This window comes from Arachis ipaensis, chromosome B04 (assembly GCF_000816755.2).
Source record: "Arachis ipaensis cultivar K30076 chromosome B04, Araip1.1, whole genome shotgun sequence".
In the NCBI taxonomy this organism is placed as follows: Eukaryota; Viridiplantae; Streptophyta; class Magnoliopsida; order Fabales; family Fabaceae; genus Arachis; species Arachis ipaensis.
In genome coordinates, this window is record NC_029788.2 from 122,020,189 (window position 1) to 122,034,249 (window position 14,061).

Sequence of the window (14,061 nt, forward strand, 5' to 3'; positions counted from 1 at the left end):
CAGCAAAGCACTACAAGGATCCGAACTGAACTACCAGAAAATAGAAAAATTCGCCTATGCTCTCATCCTAACGTCTCGACGACTTCGTCCATATTTCCAAGCTCACATCATCAAGGTTCGAACCAATCAGCCCATAAAAGGCATTTTGCAAAAAAACAGATTTAGCAGGAAGAATCTTACAGTGGGCAGTCGAGTTATCCAAATTCGACCTTCAATATGAAGCTCGGACAACCATCAAATTATAGTATCTGGCTGACTTCATTGCAGAGTTTACTGACACACCAAAAATCACTACAGAATGGAATCTCTACGTAGACAGCTCCTCGAATAAAACAGGGAGTGGCACAGGTGTGATAATGGAAAGCAACCAGGGAACCCAAATCAAACTTTCCCTCAAATTTGGGTTCCCTGCTTCAAACAACCAAGCCGAATATGAGGCATTACTGGCTAGTTTGAAGCTGGCTAAGGAGGTCAGAGCTCAAAAACTTATCATCTTCAGCAACTCACAAGTAGTCACCTCACAAATAGCGGGGAGCTACCAAGCCAAAGATCCCACCATGAAAAAGTACTTGGATAAAACCAGAGAACAGCTCGGACAACTCGGGGAATATGAGGTCCGCCACATTCCTCAGGAACAGAATGCTCGAGCTGATGCACTCTCAAAACTAGCCAGCACCAAACCAGGAGAAACAATAGAAGCCTCATCCAGGAGATACTACAGATCCCGTTAATCTCGGAAGAAGAAAAGGTCCTAACCATAACAGGCCTGGATCAAGGATGGATGACTCCTATAATTAACTACCTCAAAACAGAAACACTCCCCACAGATAAAAAGGAGGCAAAGAGGTTAAAACGGGAGGCACAATACTACACCATCATAAACAATACTCTATACAAGAAAGGAATCTCAACACCCCTATTAAAATTTGTACCGACCTCCAACACAAAAGAGGTCATGGAATAAATACACAGTGGCATATGTGGCAATCATCTGGGAGCACGAGCTCTCTCCAAGAAATTACTCCGAGCCGAATTCTTTTGGCCAACTTTGGTAAAAGAAGCGACTGAGTTCGTCAAGACATGCCCACCATGTCAGAAACATGCCAACTTTCATATCGCCCCACCAAAAGAGCTCATCAGTATAACCTCACCTTGGCCATTCACAAAATGGGGACTCAACCTCCTGGGACCTTTTCCCCAAGGATCAGGACAAGTAAAATTCCTCATTGTAGGGGTCGACTACTTCACAAAATGGATTGAGGCAGAACCCCTAGCTAATGCCACTGCTCAAAGAAGTCGAAAATTCCTATATAGAAACATTGTCACAAGGTTTGGGGTTCCATACTCCATTACCACAGACAATGGCACTCAATTCACAAACACAGGCTTCAGAAAATTAGTGGCCGACCTGAAAATAAAGCACCAATTCACGTCCGTAGAACACCCCCAGGCCAATGGACAGTCAGAAGCCGCCAATAAAGTTATATTAGCCGGGCTAAAACGGAGATTACAGGATGCAAAGGGAGCCTGGGCCGAAGAGCTCCCACAAGTCCACACTCCACGACAGGGGAGTCACCCTTCCGACTAGCTTATGGAATGGAGGCAATGATCCCAGTAGAGGTTGAAGAAAGGTCCCCCAGAATGATCTTCTACAGCGAAGAGGCCAACTCCCAACTTCAATGAGAAGAGCTCGACTTACTTTCAGAAATACGGGAAAGAGCTCGGATCAAGGAGGAGGCGCTAAAACGTCGAATGGCCTCAAGGTACAATCAAAAAGTAGTACAGCAAAGTTTTGCCAACAACGACCTCGTCCTAATCTGAAATGATATCGGAACAAGTCGACCTGGAGAAGGAAAGCTGGCGACGAACTGGAAAGGATCCTACCGAGTCATAGAAGTACTCAGAAAGGGCTACTACAGGCTGTCCGAACTCAAAGGGCGAGAGCTGCCAAGGTCATGGCACGCCTGCAACCTAAGAAGGTATTACAGTTAGGAGGTAATAAAGATCTTAGGATAAGGTGCACTCTTTTTCCTAAAAAAGTTTTTTAACGAGGCGCCAAGCCAAGATCTATGAACTGCCTGACTTAGAGGGGTAAAGCACCCACATGTATGTATTTGCATATTTTCTATTTTGAATAAAGTTTTTTCAGATTTTCTACAAATCCTCTTTATCAAGACGCATTAGTCTGAAACGCAAAAAATTCATCGCCCGATTATAAAGCTACAGATCGACAAAAAGTGAAAACTAAATTCACTGCTCGATCACGATAAAGATCAACAAAGATGAAAACCGAATTCATCAAAGGTCGACCAAGCGAGGATCAAACTCAATTTCTATAAAATCGGCAAGATAAAAAGCGACAAAAACAGAATAATGCAAGAAGTTATCAAAAAGTAGTCTATAGGAAGAGACCTGACGAGGCCTCAACAAAAATGGATTGCTAGAAATAACTTAAAGACGGACCGACATAAAGAAGTCGGACCAGTCGACTACAACAACAAAAGTTATAAAAAGTAATCCTTAGAAAGAGGCCTGGCCAGCCCTAAAAAAGAGGATTACTAGAAATAACTTAGAAGGGACCGACATGATGAAGTCGACCCAACAAAACCACAAAAGTTATAAAAAGTAATCCATAAAAGAGACCTGACAAAGGTCCAAATAATATGGATTACTGAAAATAACTTAGAAGGGACCGACATGATGATGTCGGCCCAACAAAACCACAAAAGTTATAAAAAGTAATCCATAAAAGAGACCTGACAAAGGTCCAAATAATATGGATTACTGAAAATAACTTAGAAAGGACCGACATAATGAAGTCGGCCTGAAAAAGCTACAAAAAGTTATAAATAGTAATCCATAAAAAGAGACCTGACAAGGTCCAAATAAAATGGATTACTAGAAACAACTTCAAACAGACCGAGATGAAGAAGTTGGCCTAAGCCAAATCAAAGCGACAGAGTTATAAAAAGTAAATCCCAAGGGATTACTACAAAGACTACACGAAAGAAGTCGGCCGACAGAAGGCATGCGCTATAAGGGACTCACGTCGGACCCAGAAAGCCATAAAATCAATCTACAAGTATTCTATCAAAGAATGCGAAGAAGAATAGTTAAACAAAGCTAGCTTCGACTAAAGCAGGAAATAAAGCACAAAGGCAATCAAAAGAGGTCGGATAGCAAAACTCCAACACTCTCAAGATTCCAGAAAGTGTAAAAAAGATGCAGACAAACATATCACAAAAGAAACAAGGTTGCTATAATAACAGACTCAAGATGCTGCTTGAAGTCGACCCCAAGAGCCTAAGAAACTACTTTGTTTTTTCTAAATAAAGTTGCTAAAAGAAAAGCAACTAAAATATCCAAGGTCAAATAAACCACCAACAACAAACAAGAGTTCAAAAAGCCCACAAACCGGGCTGTACAAAACATCAAATAAAATTTATCAAAGATCCAGGTTCTCATCAGGAGCAGCACCCTGAGTCGACGAAGAGTAGATGATCTTTGTAGGAATTACATCTACAGTCCCATCATCCCGGTTCAAGATCTGGACATCAGGGTCAGACTCGGGTTGGACGACTTCAGTATTAGGAATCGAAGAAGCCGGGGCAGCAGAGACTTTTGCAGATGGCATAGGAGGAGGGTCTACATCTACATCATCATCATCCGAGCCATCAGGAACAATCTTACCATCTACTACAATGTTGTCCAAGCTGAATAGGGTGAGGTCGAGCTCAGGCACAAGAACTCGAACCTGAGCCTTCAAATTCTCATAAGCAGCATTCACGCTACCTACAAGATGACCCTGGAGCTCGGTGTAGTCGGCCTGAGCAGACTCCAACCTCTGCCTGAGCTCTATCATCTCCCCATAAGTAAAGGACATAGCTCTCCTTATGCTTCAATGCCATCTCCTCAGCCAAGTTCGCAGAAGCCACCACAACAGTAGCCCAAGTCTTCTCACCCTCCAACTCTTTTTCCAGCTTTGCCACCTTCACCTCAAGCTCCTCCTTCAAACCCTTGATTCTGTTGAACTCTGATTTAGCCTCCTCCAAAAAAGCCTTTGTTGCATGAATGGGAAGATCCTAGGTAGTTCGGTATAAAGCTGCTCCCATTTGTGCCATCTTAATACTACTCCGAATAATAAAGTCCAAATGACGAAGAAGAGAGACATCGTCAGTAGGAACAACACCGTAAGGAGCAATCTGTTGATCAACAAACCCAACGGCATCAAAGTCAGGGGCATCCAAATTGAAGGGCTCAACATTCCTCTGTCTTTTTGGAGGAGGGCCAATAGAAGTAGCAGCAGAAGTCGGGGGAGGATCAACCAAATGGACCTGAGGAGTTGGAATCATCCTCCTCGGCGCAGTAGAGCTCAAGATCGGCCCCTTAGGAGGAACTTGAGAAGATCCCTCCCCTGCAGCTTTAGCCAAGATGTTCTGGGCGGCGGTGGCCTTCCTCGCCTTCTTAAAGGCTTTCATGGAATCATTGGTCTTTGCCATCTCTGAAAAAAAGTCGACCAAAAAATAGGTTACAAACTGGAAGGAAAAGAAGCAAAAGCAAATAAAACAGAGTAAGAGAAGTCGGTTACTACCCAGCTCAGCTCGGATAAGAGAGGGATCCCCCAAAATCTCTTTGTATCGAGATGGGGAGGTTGCCCCCAAATATCTTCCAACACAGTCACAAAAGCCTGCTCGACCTCGTCAAGCATCTCCCACGAGTATCGAGACACCACAACATTCTTTTGCCAACACAAGGGGAAGGCAGGTTCATTATTCGACTCTAAGAAAAATGGTCGAGCTCCCTCAACAGCTCGGACCTTAAAAAAGTAATTCTTAAAGTCCCTAAAGGACTCGTCATACATATCAAGCATCTCCCACGAGTATCGAGACACCACAACATTCTTTTGCCAACACAAGGGGAAGGCAGGTTCATTATTCGACTCTAAGAAAAATGGTCGAGCTCCCTCGGACCTTAGGACCTTAAAAAAGTAATTCTTAAAGTCCCTAAAGGACTCGTCATACATAGCAAACACTTTATGTCCTTGAGCAGACCGAAAGGAAATCCAAGAAGCTTTCTTTTTTGAAGAGATCCTAGTCTTAGTCAAAATAAAAAGATAAAGAAAGAGAGTTTGAGAAGGTTTGACATCTAACTCTTGGCAAAGCAACTGAAAGATCTTGATAAAGCCCCAGGAATTTGGATGGAGCTACATTACACGACCACAACAAGTCGATCTCAAAGGAGGTAAAAGGAAGGGTGATGTTCATTTGGCTAAAAAAGTAGTCGTAAGCATAAAAGAAAGGGCGTTCCCCCTGGGTCAGAGCAGGAAAGCAAACCCTTTCATCGAAGTCAGGCGCTACCAATTCATAGTTTTTCTCCTGATCCCTACTACTACAGATTCGGTGATGTTTTCTAAGCTCCGTGCAGAACTCAGAATTAACTACGGAAACACACATCAGGACGAGGGAGTCCAACCAGTCAGACATACCCTCAGGGACCTTGGAAGATGTCTCAACAATATTTTTGTGAGAAGACATGGTCAACTAGTCCTACAGCAAAGAAAAAGAGAGAGGGATTACTAAATAAACAACTCGGGCATAACAAAAACAGCTCGGATGAAAACAGATACAATAGCAAAAGGAAACCCCGGGACACAACCCAAGGTCCAGGGGCATCCTTTGGAGGTAGTAACAGAGCGAGGACTCAGGAAAATCTACAAGGTCATCTCAGTAAGAAAAATAACCTTCTTTCAAACAAAAGGCACAATATTTTTCAGAATCAAGCAGTTCATAAGCCACAAAAGGTACGGTCAGAAGCAGTGACAACATGCAAAACCCTAAAAGCATCAAATTATCAGGGAATACACCAAGGAGCATATATAAGTCGAAGAAAAACATGCATCACGGCAATAATCAAGCACGACGATACGAAAAGGTTCAAGCTTTCCAATGTAAATTCAAGCAAAATCAAAACTTTGCCAAAAATAGAACAATGCAAGCACGAAGAAGAACGGTGAAAGAGGTAAAAGAAAGAAACAGAAAGAAAACCTACCTGCAAAAGGGAGGAGACGATGAACACTGAGAAGTTGAAGACGGGAAACGAGACCAAAGATCACCTTTCAAACAAGCGAAGCACCAACAACCACCAATGGCGCCACAGAGAGAAGCGTGAAAATGTGAAAACAAAAATCCCAGGCGAGCCAAAAAAACGGAAGGGAAAGGATGGAGTTATAGTAAGCAAATGGAAGAAGAAATGGAAGCAAAATCTTTTGGAAGTCCAATTCAAAATGAAAAAGAGGGAAAACGGCAAAAAAGAAGAGTTAAGGGGTTATTAAAAACCCTCGCACATTCCCAAGGCGAAGAAACGCACGTTTCCAAAGGATAAAGGAAAAGAAAAAATGTTCCATATTCAAAGAGAAACTCTACAAAGAAGAAATCGACAATGCTCGAGCTCGGCTTCTCCAAGAAAAGGATTAAAATCCTAAGCCAGGATTCGACCTCAAAAGGAAGATCACGCTCGAGCAGGGAAACTGTTCATACCCTGGGTCGAGCTGTCCGACTCGGGCTGAATCGACCGACCTCTTCAGGTCAGAACTACCCGACCTCTTTAAAAGAGTTCAGCCAAGTCACCAAGAAAGCCCAGAAAAGGGCCCAAACAGAGGAACACGACCCAAGTCCAAAGGCAGCTCAAGCCTAGAGAGATAAGGGCGGTTCCCACAGAGATAAAGATAACTCCACTCGAAGATAAGATAAGATAACTAAACTATCTTATCTCCAGGAAAAAGATCACTCTACAACATTATAAATACACTGGAGCACCCAGGTATAACTCATACTCTGATTCTACTAAAAACCTGCTTAATACCCTTGCTAACTTAAGCATCAGAGTCCCTTGCAGGTACCACCACGCTCCGGTGACGAAGGATCAGCATCACCAGCAAGTCCAACAAGTCGGACACATCAGCGCCGACCACCACAGCAGATCTCATCCGAGATCGACCTACAGTTTCAGGTAACCCTCAGAACAATTACTATTTTTTAATTTCTTTATTTATACAAATTGAACTAAAGATATAGCATTTTAATCTTTTCACTCTGACTTAGAAAAATTATTAACATATTATATTTTTAGAATTATGTTAAATCTTAGGTGTGTTCAATTTAAATTGAACATCATAATTCATATAAAACTCATTTATTATTAACTATTGACTGAATTATTAGAACAAGTGCATATTCTATTTTATAATAGATAATAAAAAAATTGACATAAAATTTATCTAAAATTAATACAATAAATAAGAATATTTATATATCACTAGCTATTATAATTTAATCTCCAGAACAACTTATCGTAAATTATTTATTCAATTTTCCTTTTTTTTTTTTACAATTCTAATCTAAGCAGAATGGTTAGTATTCTGTAACATCCTTACTATTATTAACTAGAATATCACGCTTTTGGCTGCACCACTCTGATAGCGAGGAATATTATGACGACTTCTATATAGTTAACAATAAAATAGGAGTCTTTAACTCTAAAAACCGTATCGCTGTTTTCTTTGAAAAATCGTAAGATCTTTTTCACCTTTTACAAATATGCATATATAAACAAAACTTCTTACACAAAATACATACAAATGTTATATAAATACATATCGTTACAAACACGACTCCTATTCCTCTTAAAAGAACATAATGATAAGGCGAGGAAAAACTATAATTAATATATATACAAACAGAAATAGCACAACTAAGGACTTAGTAAAAACTTCTTCAGTGAGATAGAGCGCCAGTGGTGACAACAACTTCAATGCGGCAGTAGCAGTCACTTTAAGGACAGAGAAAGCGCCAAAAGAAAGGAGATTAGGGTGCGGTATGTGGTGGAGGCAGGCACAATGTGACTTGTTAAGGTGCGGTTAGGACATTAAAAAGACGAGTACCGAGGGCTCTGCAATGGCGGCTGGATGAAGGTTGTTGATGGAGGTGGTATCTAGGTGGGGAGGGAAGAGGGGTTTGGGGGAAGGGTTATTTTCAGAAGTGAAGGAGAGAGGACGACAAATTCGATTTAAATAAGGTCATTATCGTTGGTATTACCATCAAATTTATTCTATGATAATAGGAAACGTTGAAGCGTTTTCAAATTGGGATTTTTGTCGAATAAAAATTAAGACTTAGAGCAAACTTTTTTAATTACACCCATAATTTTTTGTGGAATTTTCATCTGAATTACTTGTCCGATAGTAACATTTGGCGGAGAAAAACCAAAATTCGTCATTTGTGTCATCTGTGGCGACGCTAAATCCGATAGAAATTTTAGTCAGAATTTTTTCCAATAGTAAATCCATCGATACTAGGTGTGTTTCTAGTAATGAAAGAGTTATAAAGTACATTTAATTAAGTTTTTTCACAATTAGTTCAGTAAGCAATTAAATTGGTTCTTAAGAAATTTTAAAACAAAATTTTATTACTTTAAAAAGTTTCGAGAATGACTACAAGACAAACTTTTTATTTTTTGAAAAGTGATTAATTTATCTTATCATGACATATTTTTTACAACTTAATTATCCTGTAATAAAATTATTTAAGAATCTAATTGTTCTACACATATTAAAAATTTTAATAAAAGCAAAAGAAAAACCAAAATCTATCAAAGTGAAATAATTCTCAATAACCTTTAAATAAAAATTGTTGGAGATCAAATTATTTAATATAAAATTTACTAAGAATCCATTTAAATTATTATTCTTTAAATAAAGCATTTGATTCTCAATAAAAAAAATAAAAACATACATCATTTGCGTACACACCAAAGTAAAATGATAAATACAATTATATTATGACTTATATATTATACACTTGGATAAATTACAGGGAACAATCAACCAATTTGCATGTATTTTAAATATGTGATTGTTAGATTTTAGATATCTAACATTAAATTCTTGAATGAATAAATTCTTTTTCCGATTAATTATTGACATAGATTTTTGTTGTTCCTCTTATAAATTCTTTTTCCGATTAATTATTGACAGAAATTTTCGTTGTCACTCTAACAAAATAATATAATTACATAACTAACTCAGGAAGACACTTCCTGAATTACATTCTCAACAAAAAAGAAAACGATAATAGTAAAATCTTCAATGGCAACCCAAACCTCATAATGAACATTCTTTTGAGCATTCCCACCAACATATGTATTTGAATGCGCCTTAGATGAATGTGTTCCAATGAAACATTCAAATTATTCACAATTTGATGTCCCTTTCAATGTAGCAATGTAGGTAGTGGCGTTGCTAACACACTTACAAAAAGTATGTTTAACAAATATTATAATATAATTTTTTGGTACTTTATTGAGTTGATATGTAGATCTACAATTATCTTTTTTAAAGACATAATACATATATAAAACAGGAAAACTGTATAACGAAGACAAGGAGGGCCATATGAGCCATGAGACCTTAAACGATATAGAACAAATATATCTAGCATGAGTAGTAAAGAATCATATGAATTTTGCACCGCATAGAAGGATATTTATACATCCATTGCATCTCAAACAAATTGCATTAATTATACCTAATAAAATTGTAACTAGATACATGAACGCATTAATTATAAAGTCAAAAGGGATTCAAATTTTCATTATTATGGGAAAAATAAAGGCAAGAATTATGGAAAAAATTATTATTTAGAATTAAGAGTATTTAAGGGAAAAAAATAAAGTCTAGAATGTTGTTCGGAATAATTATGAAAAAAAATTATTGTTGAAAAGTGAATTTAATTTATTATTGTCTAATCATATCAATTTAGTTTATAAAAAAATTAGCCATAAAATTAAGTACCAAATAAATACATTTGTTGTTTAAAAATAACTTTTTTAACGGATTTCGGTGTAGGTTATAAAAAAATAGATTCAAACTCAGCTAAATTTGGTCCGAAAATTTCTTTTCAAACATTTTTTTATGGCACAAAAGTTTTTTTAAAGAAATTAGTAACGAGTATAAGATAAAAATTAGAATTCGGTTGTATTTCATTTGAACGTGCATAATAACTCTACACTTAATTGAGACTCATTTTGAAAAATGTTAAAATTCTATTATAAATTTATGTGTAATCAGCCTCAAATTTTTTGATATTAGTTTTAACTTCCCTCTAAAATAATCCAAAATATTTCACCCAGATTTATTTGGGACAAAAATAATATTCTATGTAAATTTCGTCTAAATGCACAATAGTAATTCATATGGATTTTAAATGTATGTTAAAAAATTTTAACATTTAATGCTGAAAGATGTTTTTCTTTGATAAAAGAGAAAGTATAGGTAACCAACTCTATGTATAACCAACATGAACAACTTTTCAAAATTTTTTAACAAATTGTATTTTGTTCCCAAAAATTAGGATTAGGTTCAGAAACACGCGCCATCCAATCTCAACCCCCTATTGTCTGCTCGCGTGCTGCTGCATTTTCTTTCCAACTCTTCTCTCCGCGGCGCCGCACCCCTCCCCTCCAACCCTGATCGCTGTGATGCTGCGTCTCTCCATGCAACACCTCGTCTCGTGATGTGCACACCTTACCCTACAATTTCTCGTGTCATGATGTGCACCCACCCTGCAATTTCTCGTGCCGCAATGCCTTCCATTGCAATTTGCCATCCTACACATTCACTAATCAAGATTCATAAAAAAATATCACTTTAATAATATCTCCATCCCTAATTTGGTTTCTATTTGTAAAAGCATGGCTTCGACGACAAAAAAGAGCTTCACGTTCTGTTCGTGGCATTTTTAGCGCACAACAACATCAACCCAATCCCAGGTTCACCAAAAGGCTCTTAGCAAGAGGCCTCAAATGTGTTGGATGATTCTTTTTACAAGTTTTAGATGTTTCTTTCTCCTAGATTTCGGATGTGTTTTTATATCTGTTTTGAATGTTTCTTTTACTTATATTTTGGATATTTTTTCTTTTTAGGTTTTGGATAAATTTTTTTAATAGTTTTAGATGTTTCTTTTCTTAGTTCTCGAATGCTCTTTTTTCAACAATTTTGGATGTCTTGCTTTGTTAGGTTTAGATTTTTTTTTTAAAATACTTTTGAATATATCTCTTGTTAGATTTTGGATGTGTTCTGTATTCAAAAGTATTGCGTTCTGTTTTACTATAATTGAAAAACTTTTCGATAATATTTTACAATGATTTTGGATGTTTTTTTTGTTACAGTTTCGGATGTTTTTTTTTTGTGGTTGATTATTTTTTATATATTTTGAATGTATTTTTTCTTTTGTTTTAATTTTGATATTTTTTTTAGGATTTGAATTATTTTTTTGAATAGTTTTAAATGTTTCTTTTCTTAGTTTTCAAATGTTCTTTTTTCAACAATTTTAGATGTCTCATTTTATTAGGTTTTGGATTTTTTAAATTATTTTGGATATCTCTTTTGTTAGGTTTTGGATGTTTCTATATCCGAAAATGATGCATTCTTCTTTACCATAAGTGAAAGAGTTTTGGATAATCTTTTACAATAATTTTAGATATTTTCTTGTTATGCTTCGGATGTTTATTTTTGTTTTTTTTTTGTGGTTGTTTATTTTATTGTGAATGGGATTGAAAGTGAAATTAAGTTGACTCTAGAATCGGGGTTCTATTTTTTTCGTAAATGGACACCTTTTTTCACTAGTTAACTGCACTCCTAGTCAGTTATCTAGCAGAATTGTTTGTAAAATTATTATGATTCATATTGTCTCCTGATTTATGTAGTTTTGACATAGTCCTATGAAAAATATTTAGAGATTCATAGCAAATGCAGAAAACAATTGTTTTTCACCATGATGAAAAATTCAAAAATGATGAAAGGAGATCAACAATTTATGGGGGTTGAGAAGATACTCTTGATGTCATTGGTAATTGTTAACGGAGAATATTAATCCATTAACGAAAGGAGAAATGAAATTAATTTTAAATTTTTTATGGACTAATTTAATTGAAAAAATTTTGATAATAAATTCAACGAACAAACTATCTTTTAGTGACTAATTTTACCATTAATTCTATGAATTAAATAGGTAGTGTGTCAATTGTAAAAAGTTTGTAATTTATTCACAAAATACACTTGTTACAGACTTATTCGTTCTAGAAACATAGATGAATTACATTGCATGTTAAGAGTATATCTTTTTGCCCTAATAATTTGAATTCCATTTTTATATTCAAATTTATTTTAATGTTCAAATCTTTTTTCCGATCTATATGTAATTTTTTAAATTTTGAAAAAAATAAAAAAATACATCCTTATCAATACAACATTGTAACATACATTAGATCTCACTTTTCACCTGACTATAATAAAAAAAAATATGAAATATCATTGTACGTACATAAATTAAATCTTATTTGTCAATGTTCAACTGACGCATTAGATCTGGAAGGTTTTCGTAATCAAAGAGCTTCGGTTCGAATCAATAAGATGTACCTGTAAGACCCATAATTTTCAAAAAAAAAATATTATGAGTTAATTTCAATTTATTTATTCATTAAAGATTTTATTTTAGAAATTATTTTATTAGAAGTAATTAAATCAAGTTTTGACAATTAAATTAGAAATTTTACTTAATCTTATAATTATTGAATAATTTTATATATTTAAATTATACAACTTAACAGTTGGAAAAGAATAAGAATTCCATACGATTTAGTAAAATAATTGAGATTTTTGAATTTAATACCGTAATTTTTATAGACAGAGAAAATTAATTATATTATTTCTAATCTTAAATTAAAATACCTAATTAAATGTTAATTAGTAAATTGATAATTAAATAATATTTCTAAATTAGTTTTAATGATTAAATTAGATTTGAAATTAATAAAACAAATCCTAATTTGATTAAAATTATTAAAGACAAATTTTCCTAAATTAAATCCAAACCCTAACTTTAACCAAATTAACCCTAACTCCCTAAATTAACCCTAGCCGCCACACCTATTTTCTTTCCTTCAGTAAACATATCAAAAGAAAGAAAGAAAGAGAAAAAAAGCAAAAGCAGAAGAACGAAGAAAAGAAAGAAGGAAAGGGGAGGAAGAAGAGGGAGGAGATCTGAGAGAGAAGGAGAGTACCGCAAGGGAGCCGCCGCGCAGCTCAGGACCGCCGTCGCGTCGCGTGGCCGTTGGTGCCAGCGCCGAGGAGACCATGCAAGGAGGAGAGACGCGCGAGGGAGAGAGAGCGGGATCTAAAGCCGAGCTGAGGTCCAACCACCATGTCGGAACTGTAACACCCTACCATACAGAGACTTATGCTTAAGTCATAATTCAGAGATGGCAAGGTATTACGACCTCTAAAACAAAAATTTAGTACGTATAGTAGTATGAATAATTGATTATAACTAGGAGCCTTTGTAGAAAAAGGGGTAAACAAAAACCGTAACTCGAACGCGCAACACTCCGATCGATAACGTAACGAGCAAAGGATAAGCTAACGCAAGATCATATATATAAAGAGTGTCAAAAACGGGAATATCAAGACTCAAAATCCGGCTGCGAAGATAACCGGTCCGAGCATAATAATATATACATATAATAAAATAAGGAAACCCCAAAGGAAACCCAAAGGGATACAAATACAGAAAACCTATTCTCCAAAAATCCCCTCTAGAAGGAGTCATCACAGTGTATTATTCAATGGAGATAAAAGTATCTAAAAAAGATACATAAATCAAAATAGAGTCCCGAGAACAAAGGATCTTCGCTAAATCCAGAAGTCTCCAACATGCCTCAACGAGAAGCCTCGCGTCCTGCATCTGAAAACCACAAAATCCGCATGGGTGAGAACCAGAGGTCCCCAGTACGGTAACAGCTTCCACATATATAATACATAATAATAGAGGAAAGCCAAAGGCAATCCTAGAACTTCCTCCAGATAATATCAAAGCTTATAAACAAGCTAAACCATATAAGGGTATCTGACTAAAGATTCTTCAGTCTAACTAATACTTCCCTTTCCAATTCCTTCAGACCTCCCAACCACCAGCAGGAGTATAATATAGCAAACACAGTTATATCAGA